Source organism: Chiloscyllium punctatum, chromosome 45 (genome assembly GCF_047496795.1).
Source record: "Chiloscyllium punctatum isolate Juve2018m chromosome 45, sChiPun1.3, whole genome shotgun sequence".
NCBI classification, from domain to species: Eukaryota; Metazoa; Chordata; class Chondrichthyes; order Orectolobiformes; family Hemiscylliidae; genus Chiloscyllium; species Chiloscyllium punctatum.
The window spans coordinates 50,792,059-50,806,883 of NC_092783.1; the positions used below are offsets into that span (position 1 = coordinate 50,792,059).

The 14,825-nt window shown below is 38.6% G+C and overlaps 1 protein-coding gene across 3 annotated transcripts in view; it reads left to right on the top strand.

The window, feature by feature from the left end:
* Nucleotides 1-14,825, top strand: part of LOC140467401 (fibroblast growth factor receptor substrate 2-like) — a 76,061-nt gene that overhangs the window by 47,018 nt on the left and 14,218 nt on the right. The window lies entirely within an intron of this gene.

A 14,825-nucleotide genomic window follows, 5' to 3' on the forward strand; every position in this document is an offset into this window, starting at 1 on the left:
CCTGAAATGAATGCTAAAATTGCAGTTACCGCCTTAAATGCCAACTGAATTTACATATTAACCCTTAAGAAAATTCTGAACTGGCATCCCCAAGTCCCTTTTGCTTCAGATTGCTGGAGCCTTTCCTGTTCAGAAAATGTTTATGTTCCGATTCTTCCTATCGAAGTCCATAACCTCACACTTTCCCAGATTTGTATTCCATCTGCCACTTCTTACCCACTGTCCAACCCTGTCCAAGTCTTTCTTTAGCTTCCCCACTTACTCAACACTATCTGTCTCTCCACCTTTTTATATAATTTTCAAATGTAGCAACAATGCTCATTCCTTCATCCAGATCGTTAATGTATAACATGAATAGTCGCGGTCCCAACGCTGACCCCTGCAGAACTCCACTGAGCTGCAATCCTGAAAAAGACGCCTTTGTGTCTCTTCTCTGCCTCCTAGCAGTCAGTCAATTCATGCCAGTACCTCGTGCCTAACACTAAGGGCTCTTGTCTATTTAGCAGCCTCCTGTGTGGCACCTTATCAAAGACCTTCTGTTAATCCAAATAGATTACGTCCACTGGCTGTCCTTTGACTAATTTACTTGTTACCAGCTCAAAGAATGCTAATGGATTTGTCAGGCCTAACCTCCCTATGAGAAAGCAGTGCTGGCTCACCCCTATTTTGGCATGCACTTCCAAGTATTCTGAAATCTCATCCTTAATAATGGATTCTGAACAACCACGGTCAGGCTGATCAGCCTATAATTTCCCGTCTGCCTCTCTTGCTTCTTAAACAAGAATGTTTCATTATCCATTTTCCCGGTTTCTGGGACTGTCCAGAATATTTGTTTGGAATATAGTTGTGATCATCGAGTTAGAATGGTAATATTGGAGAGTTTCAAAATAACTTTGTTAAAGAGGAGGATTAAGTTGCAATAGGGTTGTAATGGGTTACAAAGTTCATTTCCATAGCAATCACTGACCAGTGGGAGTAGTTTTTTCCCCAAACTGTTCCATCAGAGAGCTGAAAGAGAGCTTTTGGTGTCATTTACAGAGTCTGCTCTGTACCCTTTTCTAATACAGCTCTGGTATACCTCCAGTTCTGGAATATATTTATTGTCATCCGCTTTCCTAAAATGTAATTTAAACAAATTAAGACCAAAATAAATTTAATTTTAATGCCCTTTGAGCATAGTGATTTTTTTAATATAAAAAAAAGGGGTTGGGAGAGGCCATTTCATATTTTCTTGTTCAACAAGACAATGTCTGATCTTATACCTCAATTTTACCCCTTCCACCGTCTCCAGGCTCCTAATACTCTTAATACGCAAGCATCTGTTAAGCTTTGTTTTGAGTGTACTCAACAACCAAATATACAATAAAGCTGTACAGGGTGGAGAATTCCAAAGACTCACAGCTGTTTTGAGTGAAGAAATTTCTCCTTATCATTCCAAATGGCCCTATCCTAAGGCTATAAGCCATGTAATAGATTCCCCAAATGAGGAAAACTCATTTTCTCAATATTTAGCTATCAAGTCCCTTAAAAATTTTATATCTTTGAATTAGATTAATTTTCCTTGTTCCAGACTCCAGGAAATCTCATTAACCAGTCCTTTCCTAGCATGAACCTGTCTTGTGGACTTGCTTTGAGGGAGTGCAAAACAAGTGTGCCCTTCCTTGGATAAAGGAACCAAAGGAGAAAGTGAGGACTACAGATGCTGGAGATCAGAGTTGAAAAGTGTAGCGCTGGAAAAGCACAGCAGGTCAGGCAATATCTGAGGAGTAGGAGAGCCGACATTTCAGGCATAAACCCTTCATCAGGGATGTTGGAGGTGGGGAGGGAGAAGGGGCCTGAGAGATAAATAGGAGGGTGGGGGTGGGGGAAAGGTAGCTGGAAGGTGATAGCTAGATGCAAGTGGGGGCTTGTGGTAGTGATAGGAGGGAGGGGAAGGTGGAGCGGAAAGGTGGGAAGGAAGATGGACAGTTCAAGAAAGCAGTGCCGAGTTGGAGGGTTGGATCTGGGATAAGGTTGGCAGAGGGGAGATTAGGAAATTGGAGAATTTGATGTTGATGCTGTGTGGTTGAAGTGTCCCAAAGCAGATGATGAGGTGTTCTTCCTCCAATCGTTGGGTGGCTTGAATTTGGCAGGAGAGGAAGCAGAGGACTTGCATGTCCTTAGTGGAGTTGGAGGGGGAGTTGAAGCAGTCGGCCACAGGGTGATGGGGTTGTTTGGTGCATGTGTCCCAGAAAACTTCCATGAGTTGACATCTTGTCTCCTTAATGTAGAGGAGATCACATCGAGAGCAATGGACACAGTAGATGAGGGGATCAAAACTCTACGCTATACCAGGTGTAACTCACCAATACTTCAAGTCAAGACTTCTGTACTTCAATATTTCGAATCCTTTGTAGCAAGTGCTAACATTTCATTTGTTGTCTTATTGCTTGATGGATCTGCATGTTAAATTTCTATGATTCATGTACAAAGTCTCCTAAGTTCCTCTGAATTTGAGCTTTCCCTATTAAAATGGACAATATTTTGTCATGTGGTATTCATCTGCTATGTTTCCCATCAACTAACCCAAACTGTTTATATCTTGTCTACATCTCATCTTTTTTTATTCTCTTCATTACTTTCTTATCCATCTTATTGTTAGCAAACTTAAATGTGTTACACTCAACTCCTGTATCAAGTTTGTCAATATTGATTGCCTAAGTATTGATCCATAATTAAAGCCTGTCAATCTGAAAATGTTCCAACCTCTCCATTCTGTCCATTAACCAATTCTCAGACCTTGCTAATATGTTAAGTTCCATGGCTCCCAATGTTGAGTAATAATCTCCTGGTATCCTATTGAATACTTACTGAAAATCCAAATGCAATCCATCCAATAGTTTTTTCCCTTTTTCATTTTGCCAGCTGCATATTTAAATAGACTGAAATTCAACAGATCTGTCAAACACAGATTCTTTCTGGTAAGTCAGTATAGACCGTGCTTAACCTTATTATAACCTGTTCTAGGTGTTCTGTTATTATCACTTCAATAATAGATTCTAGTATTTCTCTGCCTACTATTGAAGGTTTAACTAGCTGAAGGCCTGCATTTTCTTTCCTCATTTTATTAAAATAATGGGGATATGTTTGCTATCTTATTTTTGGGTGCTAAAGAATTTATTGTTAAAGAAGATCAAAACCAAGTTATTCACTATCTCAATAACTAGATCTTTTAAAACCTCATTTTAAGGGTATGTTATCAGGTCCATACCTGTTGCCACATTGTCCTAACCATTTGTATAGCACTGGACCTTTCCCTCCTTGCTGCACTTCATTTCTGAATGCAGCATGCACCCTTCCCCTTTGTACCTCTGCAATTTGTTTTAGTTAGATTTAAGATCCTAGTTTTGAACTTGAAAGCAATTTAGCTATGAAATTCTGTCATAATATAGTCTTTCCTAAAGATCCTTTTCTGATATTATTAATTAACTCTGATGTATTGGATAATTATAAATCCAAAATGGTCTGCTCAGTTGGTGATTCCCTATTTTTATTATATGAACTTGTCCTCTACACTATTGCTACAAATTTGATTTGCCGAGGCAGGCAAAGATGGAAGTTCCTCCATGCCTGCTGTATTACTGTTAATGTAGGTACCTCTGATTTCTCAATTTATACTCTTTCCCTGACACCACAGTTACTGTTGGGGGCCTATAAACAACACTAACCAATGTTTCCTGTCCTTTGTTTTATTCTTAGCTTTACCCAAATTGATTTGACTACTTGATTTTCTGAGCCAAGCTTCTTTCTGCTGACTGTATCCCATTCTTTGTTTCAACGCTACTGTTGCTTTTCCATTTTGCCCATTTCATCTAAAAGTTAAATATTTTAGAGTATTTTGTTCCCAACTCTGGTCACTTTGCAAGTATGTCTCTATAATGTTGGAGCAAATCTCTTGATCTTCTGTTTGTGCTATTCATTCCTCGATTGTTGTGAACACGTCATGCAAGTAGAAAGTGTCTTTAGCTTCGGGTTTTTTTTCTAACATGCCTTGATGTCACTTTAGTGACTAATGTCCTATAGTTTTTTTTTCTACTTAGTCTCCTCCTGACCTACTCAGCTTCTTATTACTTAAAATAGTGCTCTGCTCCAGAGTCTTGATTTTTTTTTATTTGCTGTATTTGGTTTCACCAATGGATCGATGAAATGAATTCCTGACATGTTGAAACAAATTTTCCCTTCAAAGCAATACCACAATGTGTGAATAACCTGCAATTTATAATAGATGTTTAAGTACAATGTGCATCATTATGCAATATGTGTAAATCCAGGGATTCAATTTTTAATGTAATATTCTGAAAGAATGGTGAGGAATGTTTCTTTATTATGCTTGTGAGCTGTTTTATTAGTTTCTCTTTATTTTTGGTGTCTATTTATTTACCTTAGCTGAACTATTAAAGTGCACCAGTATTATCTTGTGCCCATCATCAGATTAAATGTAACCCATTGAATAAAAAGCTAACCTGTGCCCTCTTCACATTCAGTATACACACAAGTTATTGAAATCTTTCTGTCAGAAAAATTAATCCGTAAAATGGATTGATTAACCTTGTCATACTAGAAATGTAAGGCAATCTTCTGATATACTGATGTTCACTGCAGATTAAAAAAATTATATCTTTTGTAGTGAACATCTAATAACAAGTATAACATCTATGGATTCAAAAACATTCCCCATAGGAAAGTAGGAAAAATAAGACTGTTAAGAAATTTGTACTGAATACACCGAGAGCTTTAGGATAATAACATGTAATGACCACCCACTCGGTACAGGAGCAGACCTCTCTAATGGGATTGTGTGATGCCAGTAATTGAATGCAACAACAACAAAGATACATTTGTATCTATTAAACTTGCTATTAAAACTATTAGAACTATTAAAATTACTGTTAAGGCTCATAAAAATAGTTTCTGTGATTTGTGCAAATATCAGTAATTCCAAGTTGTTATTTGATTTAATTGCCTAATTTGTGTCTGACTGGTTTTCTTTAGTGATGTCCAAGCTAAAAGTTTTTTTTTAAAAATAAGTATTGCATTCCTGCAAGTGTACCTGCTGTATTTGGGCTCATTTTGTGCAGAGCTTCTTCCAATAGCTGATGCTAATAATAAAACCTGGAAAGCCTGCCCGCAAGTCTAGCTCTTAGAACAGCAATTTAAAAACAACTTGAAATGTCCTTAACATTTATGTTAGCCCGTGTATTCAAAAGAATGGGTACACAATGAACACAGTCTGCCGATTTTCTCAGCAACAAACCCAAACAAGCAGACAAAACCCGTCCAGAAACCCTAGCCACTCTCCCTTACATCAAAGACATCTCGGAAATGACTGCCAGACTAGTCAGACCCCTTGGCATCATGGTAGCCCACAAACCCACTAACACACTAAAACAGCAGCTAATGAACTTGAAAGACGCTATACAGACAACAAGCAAAACTAATGTCATTTACAAAATACCGTGCAAGAACTGTTACAAACACTATATTGGACAAACAGGCAGAAAACTAGCCACCAGGATACATGAACATCAACTAGCCACAAAACAACATGACCCTCCCTCACTATCCTTACTTATAGATGAGGAAGAACACTTCTTTGACTGGGATAACACATCCATTCTAGGACAAGCCAAACAGAGACATGCACAAGAATTCCTAGAAGCAGGACATTCTAACCGGAACTCTCTCAACAAACACATTGACTTGGATCCCATTTACCCACCCCCTGAGAAAAAGAAAAGGAAATGACATTAGCAACCCAAAGAAACTCAAACATATAAATAGAAAGCAGGAATCATCAGTAGTGCTTCATCCGGAGGCCCACTGAAGATGTTACCTAGTATGGTGAGGAAACATCTGAAAATGAACTTTCCAGCTCAGCGAGCAATCCTACATTCAGAACCTCAACATGAGCTACAAATCTTCTCAAAACGCGCTAATGTCCTTAACAATAAGAGTGCCACCCTAATTTGTCCATTTAAATAAACTTTAAATGCAAATAATTTAGTTGTCATTTCTAACTTGGAATCCCAATCCATTTGCAGTATATCCAATTTTGTAAGAAGGAACCTCTTTAAATATTTTCAGAAATCTTGCTTCCACAACTCTCTAGGATAGGGAATTCTAGATGTTCACACCCTTCTGGGAGAGGGAATTCTTATGCATCTTCATTTTTAAAAGAGCGCTGCTTATTGTGTAGCTATGTCTCCTAGTTCACGATTCACCCCGCTCGTGGGAATATCTCCTCAACGTTTACCCTATCAAGCCCCCTCAGAATCTTGCTTGTTTCAATAAGTTCATCCCTCATTCTTGTAAATCCTAATGAATAAAGGCATGGTCTGTTTAGCTATCCTTGAAATGTCAACGCCTTCGGGTAAGAGAATCTTCTTTTTGAATGATCTCCAATGCGAGTTTCCTTTTAAAAACATAAGACCAAAACTATACGTGGTATTCCAGGTTCAGCGTCATGAAACCCTGTACGGTTGTGACAAGACTTTCCGGTGTCCCTGCATTAAACTCCACCTGCCAAGTGTTTGCCACTCACTCAAACGATCTGTATCCCCTTGTAGATTCCTTCTGTTGTTACCATGTTCACCCTCCCACCTATTTTTGTATTGTCAGAAAATTTGGATACATTATACTCTTCCCTGTTCTCCAAGACTTTTCTATTACCTTGGAATGTTTGTAGTGTTCTCAGTGAAGACCGATTGTAGAATATTGGTTTAAGTCAAATGCTAAGTTCTCTGTCATTAGTTCCCCAGTTAAGATTGTCCAAGGATCCTACCCATACTTCAACTGTTCTTTCTGTTTTATATACTAGTCAATTCTCATTTGTTTTTATATTACTTGCTAATTTAGTTCCATTATCAATTTTCTCTCTTCTGGCTTTTTTAGTAGTCTGCTGCTGGTTCTGACAAAACAAATTTCCATTCCTCTTGCCTACTACTAGTTTTTGCCACTCTGCATGCCTTAGTTTTTGTTTAAGTATTCTCCATGACTATCTTTTTGTTAACCAGGGGTAGTTCATCGTTTTCTTCAATCCTCCTTTTTGACTGGAATTAATTTTTGAAATATCTGATTAAATATCTGCCTCTGCTTTTATCCACTGACTGCCCCTTAGTCCCCTTTTGCAAGCCTGCTTTGGACTGCTCTTCAGACTTTTGTCATCACCTTCATTTTAAAAACACTCGTTTGAGACTCCAGGTACTCTCCCTCAAGCTGAATTTGCAATTCTATGTTGTGATCACTTTCTCTTCCAGGATTCTTAATGATGAGATTTCTAATTCAGATGGGAAAAAACTCATTTTGTCCAATTGAGAAAAGAGGGGACTACAGATTTGTTGGCCTGGCATCCTCATAGGCAAAATACTCATTATGAATGCCATGATTACTGGATGTTTAGAAAATAATTATCTGATTGAGCAAACTAAAAGGGGAAATCAAGTTTAACAACCCAAAATTTTTGATTATATTGCTGAGAGTTTACAAGGTCATGTGATTTAAATTTGCGAATTTGAATGATCAAGTCCCACATGGGTTTGTAAGCAAAACAAAATTGTGTAATATTGGAGATATGTCATCGAGTCATAGAAATGTACAGCATGGAAACAGACCCTTCGGTCTGACCAGATATCCCAACCCAATCTAGTCCCACCTGCCAGCACCCTGCCCCTATCCCTCCAAACCCTTCCTATTCATATACCCATCCAAATGCCTCTTAAATGTTGCAATTGTACCAGCCTCCACCACATCCTCTGGCAGCTTATTCCATACATGTACCACCCTCTGCGTGAAACATTTGCCCCTTAGGTCTCTCTTTTATATTTTTCCCCATTCACCCTAAACCTATGCCCTCTAGTTCTGGACTCCCCGATCCCAGGGAAAAGACTTTTGTCTGTTTATCCTATCCATGCCCCTCATAATTTTGTCAACCTCTATAAGGTCACCCCTCAGCCTCCGATGCTCCAGGGAAAACAGCCCCAGCTTGTTCAGCCTCTTCCTATAGCTCAAATCCTCCAACCCTGGCAACATCCTTGTAAATCTTTTCTGAACCCTTTCAAGTTTCACAACATCTTTCCGAAAGGTAGGAAACCAGAATTGCATGCAATATTCCAACATTGGCCTAACCAATGTCCTGTACAGCCGCAACATGACCTTCCAATTCCTGTACTCAATACTCTGACCAATATAGAAAAGCACACCAACTGCCCACGTGCTAACGTGGGTTAAGGTACATCTGTATATGCTCACACGGATTGAGGTTCGGTTAAAAGGCAGAAAGTAGAGAGGAATAAATGGGTCATTCCCAGTTTGGCAGACTGTGATCAGTGAGGTACTGCAAGAGTCAGTAGGACGGATCTCAGTTTTGTTTTATGATCTACACCAATAATTTGGATGTGAATGCCAACTTTAATATTTCCAAGTTTGCGGGTGATACAAAACTGTGAATGCAAGGGATTTAGACAGGCTGAGTGAATGGTAAGAGTATGGCAGATGTATAAAGTGCATAAGTGAGACAATTGAAGGAAGGTGCTGTGTATTTCTTAAATAGAAATTAGAGTATTGTTGTCCACTGGCTCTTGTTTGTCTAACTTGCTTATCTCCTCAAAGAATTCTAATAGATTTTTCAGGCATGATCTCCCCTTGATGAAGCTGCGATGACTCAGCCCTATTTTACCAGGCATTTTGAATCAATATGCAATATTATTCTTTAATAATGGACTCTAAAATTTTACTAATGACCGACATCGAGCTGACCGACATCAAGCTAACCGGCCTCGAGTTTCCTGCCTTGTGCCTCCCTCCCTTCTTAATCAGGGGTGTTATATTAACCATTTTTCAGTCCTCTAGGACCCTCTGTGACTCTAGTGATTCCTGAAAGATCACCACCAATGCCTCTACAACACTCCTGAAGTGATCTCTCTCAGAACTCTGGGGGTGGTCCATCTGGTCTGAGTGATCCACCTTCAGACCTTTCAGATTCCCCAGCATCTTCTCCTTAGTGATGACCACTACACTCACCTCTTGAAGTTATGGTATGCAGCTGGTGTCTTCTACTGTGAAAACATGCAAAATACCAATTCAGTTACTCTGACATTCTTTGTTCCCCATTGCTCCTGCTCTAGCATCATTTTCCAGTGGTCCAATGTTCAGTCTTGCTCCTCTCAACTTTATAGATATCCCAAAAAGCTCTTGCCATCATCTTTTGTATTACTAGCAAGCTCACCCTCCTATCCCCCACTAAAAGCTTTTTTGGTTATCCTCTGCTGCATTTTAAAGGCTTCCCAATCCTCTGGTTTCACACTTATTTTCACTCCATTGTATGCTTTTGCTTTTATGCTGATCCTGACTTCCCTCGTCTTCCTGTCAATGTGTTTCTTTTTGCTTGGGATGAACATCTGCTGAGCCACCTGAATTAACCTCAGAACCTCCTACCATTGTTAATGTACTGTTTTCCCTGCTAGGCCCACCTTCCAATCAACTCTGGCCAGCTCTTGCCTCATGTTTTTGCCATCACCCTTTACTCCATTACAATCTGTCAGCTAGCTGCAAGTTGAATTCTATCGTATATGGTTGCTTACCCAAGGGTTTCCTTCACTTTAAGCTCCTTCATCAAGTCTGCCTCATTACATATCACTAAATCCAGAATTGCCTGTTCCCTAATGTGCTCTGCCCTGATCTGCTCCCAAAACAAAACATCTTGTAGATATTCTTGAATTCCTTTTCTTGAAATCCACTGCAACCTGATTTTGACAATTCACTGCCTATTGAAGTCCCCCATGATTATTGTAATAGTGCTGTTCTTAATTGTCTTTTCCATCTCCTGATTTATTTTCTTCCCCACATCCTGACTACTGCTAGGAGGCCTCTACATAACTCTAACCACACCCTTTTTTATCCTTTTGCGGTTCCTACAACTCTACCCACGCAGATTCTATGCCTTCTGACTCAATATCACGTCTTGATAACGATTTTAATTCATTTCTTTCTATCAAGGCAATCTTGCTTCCTCTGCACAACTGCCTGCCCTTTTGATAGGCAGAAGTCTTGCTTCACTTGTATAGAACACTAATGAGATTGCACTTTAAGTATTCTGTGCAGTTATCATCCCCTTTCTAAAAGAAGGATGGATTTGTCATTGAGGGAATATAGCAGGGATGCACCAGACTGATTTCTGTAATAGTGGAAGTGTCTGTAATAGGAGAGATGATGGAGACTGAACTTGCATTCTCTTGAATTTAGAAAGATGAGAGGCAGTATCCTAGAATCTCTCAAGTTGTGGAAAGGATGTTTCCCTTGATTGTGAGTCTAGAACCAGGGAACACACTTCTCATTAAAAGTCAAGCCAGTAAGATTGAGATGAAGAACTTCTTCATTCAAAGGATGGTGAAACATTGGAATTTTCTGCCTCAGATGTTGAGTTAATTCAAGACAATGTTTGAGAAATTTCTCTACTAATGATATTAAAGAATATGGGCAAAGTGTGACAATTTGGCATTGCCATAGATGATCAGCCATGATCTACAGTAATGGAATACACTCTGGGCTCAATGACATCTCCTGCTCCTGTGCTGGAACTTAGTAACTACTTTGTAATTTTGTCCCTTTTCTGCACAACCTTCAAGGATTGAATGCCTCTGTATCTCAGTGACTAGTGTTGAGAGCATTGTATATTTTCAGCATGATTTTGTTATTTTGCAATTACATGTTATCACAAAATGTCACTTTAAGCATATTTTGCAGCCTTTTGGTTATCAATGAAGACAAAAGCACTGCTGAGCAAGTGTGAACTCTATGCTTGGAACATTGACTCATCTTGCAGAGGTAGCAGAACCACTGTCTGGGATTGGTTTAAATTTCTGTACTCATTTCCACTCATCTAATGAGTGTAGTTCTTAATGTATATCTTATGAACAGCTGTGATCTAATCAGTTGCTAGTACTTGCAGTACAGTGTTGTCACCAGATCTGTTAATGTATATGACACCAATGCCTGTCAGAAAACCGTGCACATTGGTTTATTTAAAGTCTGTACTTAATGATTGTGATTTGATGTTATTTTTGCGTCACTCAGATGTGACGGCTTTGTTGTGAAGCAAAGTGATTGTTTTCTAGTTGTTTCAGGAGAAAGTGAGGACTGCAGATGTTGGAGTACCAGCACCACATTTTAAAATTCTAATTATTTCAGTAAAGTTCTGTCCCAACACTTACGTCAGGCAGCAAGAAGTAAAACTTGTGGCAAGAGAGATTTTTTAAAAATGTGATGCATTGGATAATGTGGGTCCCCCTGCACACATTTAAAACATTTAAGATTTACCATTTGAGAGCAAAACTTGACACACATGTACTTGCATGTCTATTTTTCGTAGCCAAGGTTTTAAAGTTAGGTGTTGCCAGCTTCAAACCACTGAATACAGTAACTGGCCTCAAGCCAATCGTGCAGTGTAAGCACAGCTTTAATTCATCACCTCAAATTACTGGCATCAGTGACAGTCCTGTAACCACCAGTACTTCACCCTGGTTTTATACAACTGAAAATCATCTATCGAGGCGCAGCCCATCTGGAAGAGTAACGATCTGTAATTGCTCTGTGGGGTGCTTTCACAATTCATGGGTCCACAAACAGAATTATACACACCCTTCATCATTGCATTTAACTGAAATCTTAGTCACAGCATGCCTTAAAAATATCTTTCTTATCCCAGAAAAATAAGTTGGAGAGCTTCCATGATGTTTTTTCACAGAAAAGCGTTGACACATTTTAAGGAACCTCAGACATGGTGTTGATATGAGTGCTTCTGGCTTAAGTAGGTGAATTTACTAAAGCGTGGGAGAAAATTAAGATTTTTATGCAAAATCTCTCAATCATTGAGGGAAATTTAAAAACAAAGCAAGTGCTGTTAATCTGAAATTTAAAAAAAAATGTTAGAAGTAGTCAGATCAAGCGATATCTATACACAGTATCTAGATTGTTTTATCGTTTAGGTGTGCGCCCATGCTAGAATTGTTTTGATCAATAGCCATGGTGGCCTCAATTCTTTTTTTGTGTACTGTGCAGCTGAGCCCTTTAAGTGTGTGGACTTAAATAGATACCCTCTGTGTATGACCAGAGTAACTTAAAGGGTTTGACTTTTATGTAAGAAATGTTTTGAGATGCTGCATGTCCACACATCTTAAAGAGTACGTGTCAGCAACCTTTTGTTTTCCCAAGTTCAAATTTCATTGTTGAAATAAACTTCTTGGAAATCAACATTGTGTCTTTTCTATCATCTGAACCTACATGTTGTCTTTTTATTCACTTATGGGATGTGGGCATCACTGGTTAAAGTCAGCATTTATTGCATATTCTAATTGCTCTTGAGGATGTGGTGGTGAATCGCGTTCTTGAACTGTTGCATTCCAAAGAGTTAGGGAATTCACATGAATACAGAATTAGGCGCAGTAGTGGACCCATTTGAGTTCTCAAGTCTGCTTCGTCATTCAGTAAGATCATGGTTAATATTTTGTGGCCTCAATTTCCTTTTCTGTATGCACTCCAGAACCCTTGACTCTCTTTTCAGTCAAGAATCTAACTCTGCCTTGAATATATTCAATGATAGTCTTACCAATGCTATCTTAGAAAGAATGTTTAAAGGACTAACAACCCCTAAGATCATGAAAAAAACTCCTTCCCAGTCTGAAATGGGAGATCCCTCAACTTTAAATGGTGTCCCCTAGTTCTAAACTATCGAGACAGCTCCCTTCAGACCCTGCATTTTTTTTTGGAGAAGTTTAGGACTTCAGTTCAGAGATACTTTAACGTGATTTCTCATTGCATTTTCGCTCAGTGTTTCCTCACGTTTAGAACCAATATATTTCTTGGATTCCTTCATTTTTTTTTATTCGTGAACATGTACATGGCCACGTTATCTCTGGCTGTGATCATTTGATTATATTTTACAAGCCTTCCTCTTATTTCACGCTTGCAATAAGAATAATGGAGAATAGAAAATGTTCTGTTTGTGTGGCAATACAAAATAAATGACTAGTACTTCAGTAATGTAGCTTTTCGGTTGAAATTACTGTAGAAATTGGAAAATCAACATCTGTTATTGTCAGCAGTCGGATACAATCCTCCTTGATTGTTAGTGGCTCCATTTCATCAAACAAGAAATATATTGTGTCCTGTTGAACTCTGCTCTGTAGGTCATGTACATGCCTGCAACATGCTGACAAATACTAGCGTGCAGGCGGTTCAAATACTGCCCCCCTCCCCCACCTTTCTCTGCAGATTAGTTTTAAAGTTTTTATCCTTGACCAAGTGATCAGATCTTTTATGTATTTGACATTTCATTTTGCTGCTTTTCAAGGGGTGTTAGTGAGGCTTATGCGACACAGTTGGTTGCATGGCAACATTTACGGTCTTGCATTGATTTGCTGAACTTGAGTTAAATACTTTAGACATTCATCATCTAATTCTGATACTTCTGTTTAACCCCAGAAATTTTTCTCCCCATTTGTTTTGTTTCCTGGACCACATACTAACTGTGGTTGCGAGGGTGGGTGTCTGATCACTGGGGCCCTGCCATTGCCACTGTGCATCCGTCTCAAGGACATTCTAGAGAGCGGTTTAATGAAATCATAGTCTCTCCTTTTTCCTTCTGATCTCCTCTTCCAAATTGATGCAAGTACCACATCCCACGACTCACTGCACCACAAAGCTGATTGCTCTTATTATTTTAGAGTTTTTTTTAGTATTTTGTGTATTAACCCTGTGCCACTCCCATGTTTGACCAAGAAGCCAAGTAGCAAGTTGTTTCTTGCGTTCCCAGTGTAATTCTTTAGCTAATCTGTGGTGATGAGTTTGAGCAGTGCTCTTGGACTCTGACGAGTTTCCACTGGAAAAGTGCAGTTTTTGCTTGGTAACTCTGCACATCATTCTGACCAAGACTGATGCCAAACCTTCTAAGACGACTGTGATTTGGACAAAGTCTTAACTATGGTATAATTTGCTTCTACAAATTATCGTATGTGACTGATTTACAAGTTTGCTATTTACTTCTCTGGAATTATGACAAATCTTCTCAAAGGAATACTATATATATAAAAAGCAAAAGCAGGTTGAAACTGGAATGATTTCAATCTGTTGTGTAAAATCTTGATTGAGGATAATAGGAAAATGTTGATAACAACTTTAGAATGTTTTATTTTTTGCTGTCAACTGATTTTGTTCTTTTATGACTTGGCTTTTGTTCAAAATAATTCTAAATTCAGACCTCTGTCTCCACTAAAAGCTGTTAGAATCACCTCCCTGTAGCAAATGATTGTTTAATGAAATTTGCAAGTGCATTGTTACCAAAGTATATTAGCTCTACATGTAAAGGTGTTAACATCATCGATGCTTCTAACGCTACATACTGTTAGCTGATCGATATGTTAGAGTGGATTTTTGATCAGCATTCGATATGCACTGAGAAAGAAATGCATGGTCTGTTTCTAAACCTCAGTGCAAAAAGATTATGTTACAGCTCTTAACTCTCTCTCTAGGATTCTGAATATATTGCATTGTTGAATTCATTTTTAAAAGTGCTGTCACAGCAATAGTGTTCTGCATTTCTGTAATCTGCAGAGGGCCATGGCAACTCTTTTGTGAGTATTCACAATACTGTATTGCAAAACTCTACACAGGATTTGACATCTACCTTATAAGTAGACTAGTGATCTTTATTTGTTTTGAGTCTGGTAATTTTCATTTATTCCTATTCCATTTGTTAGTTTTCTCAGTTTAAAAAAAAAAATTGTGTGCATAAT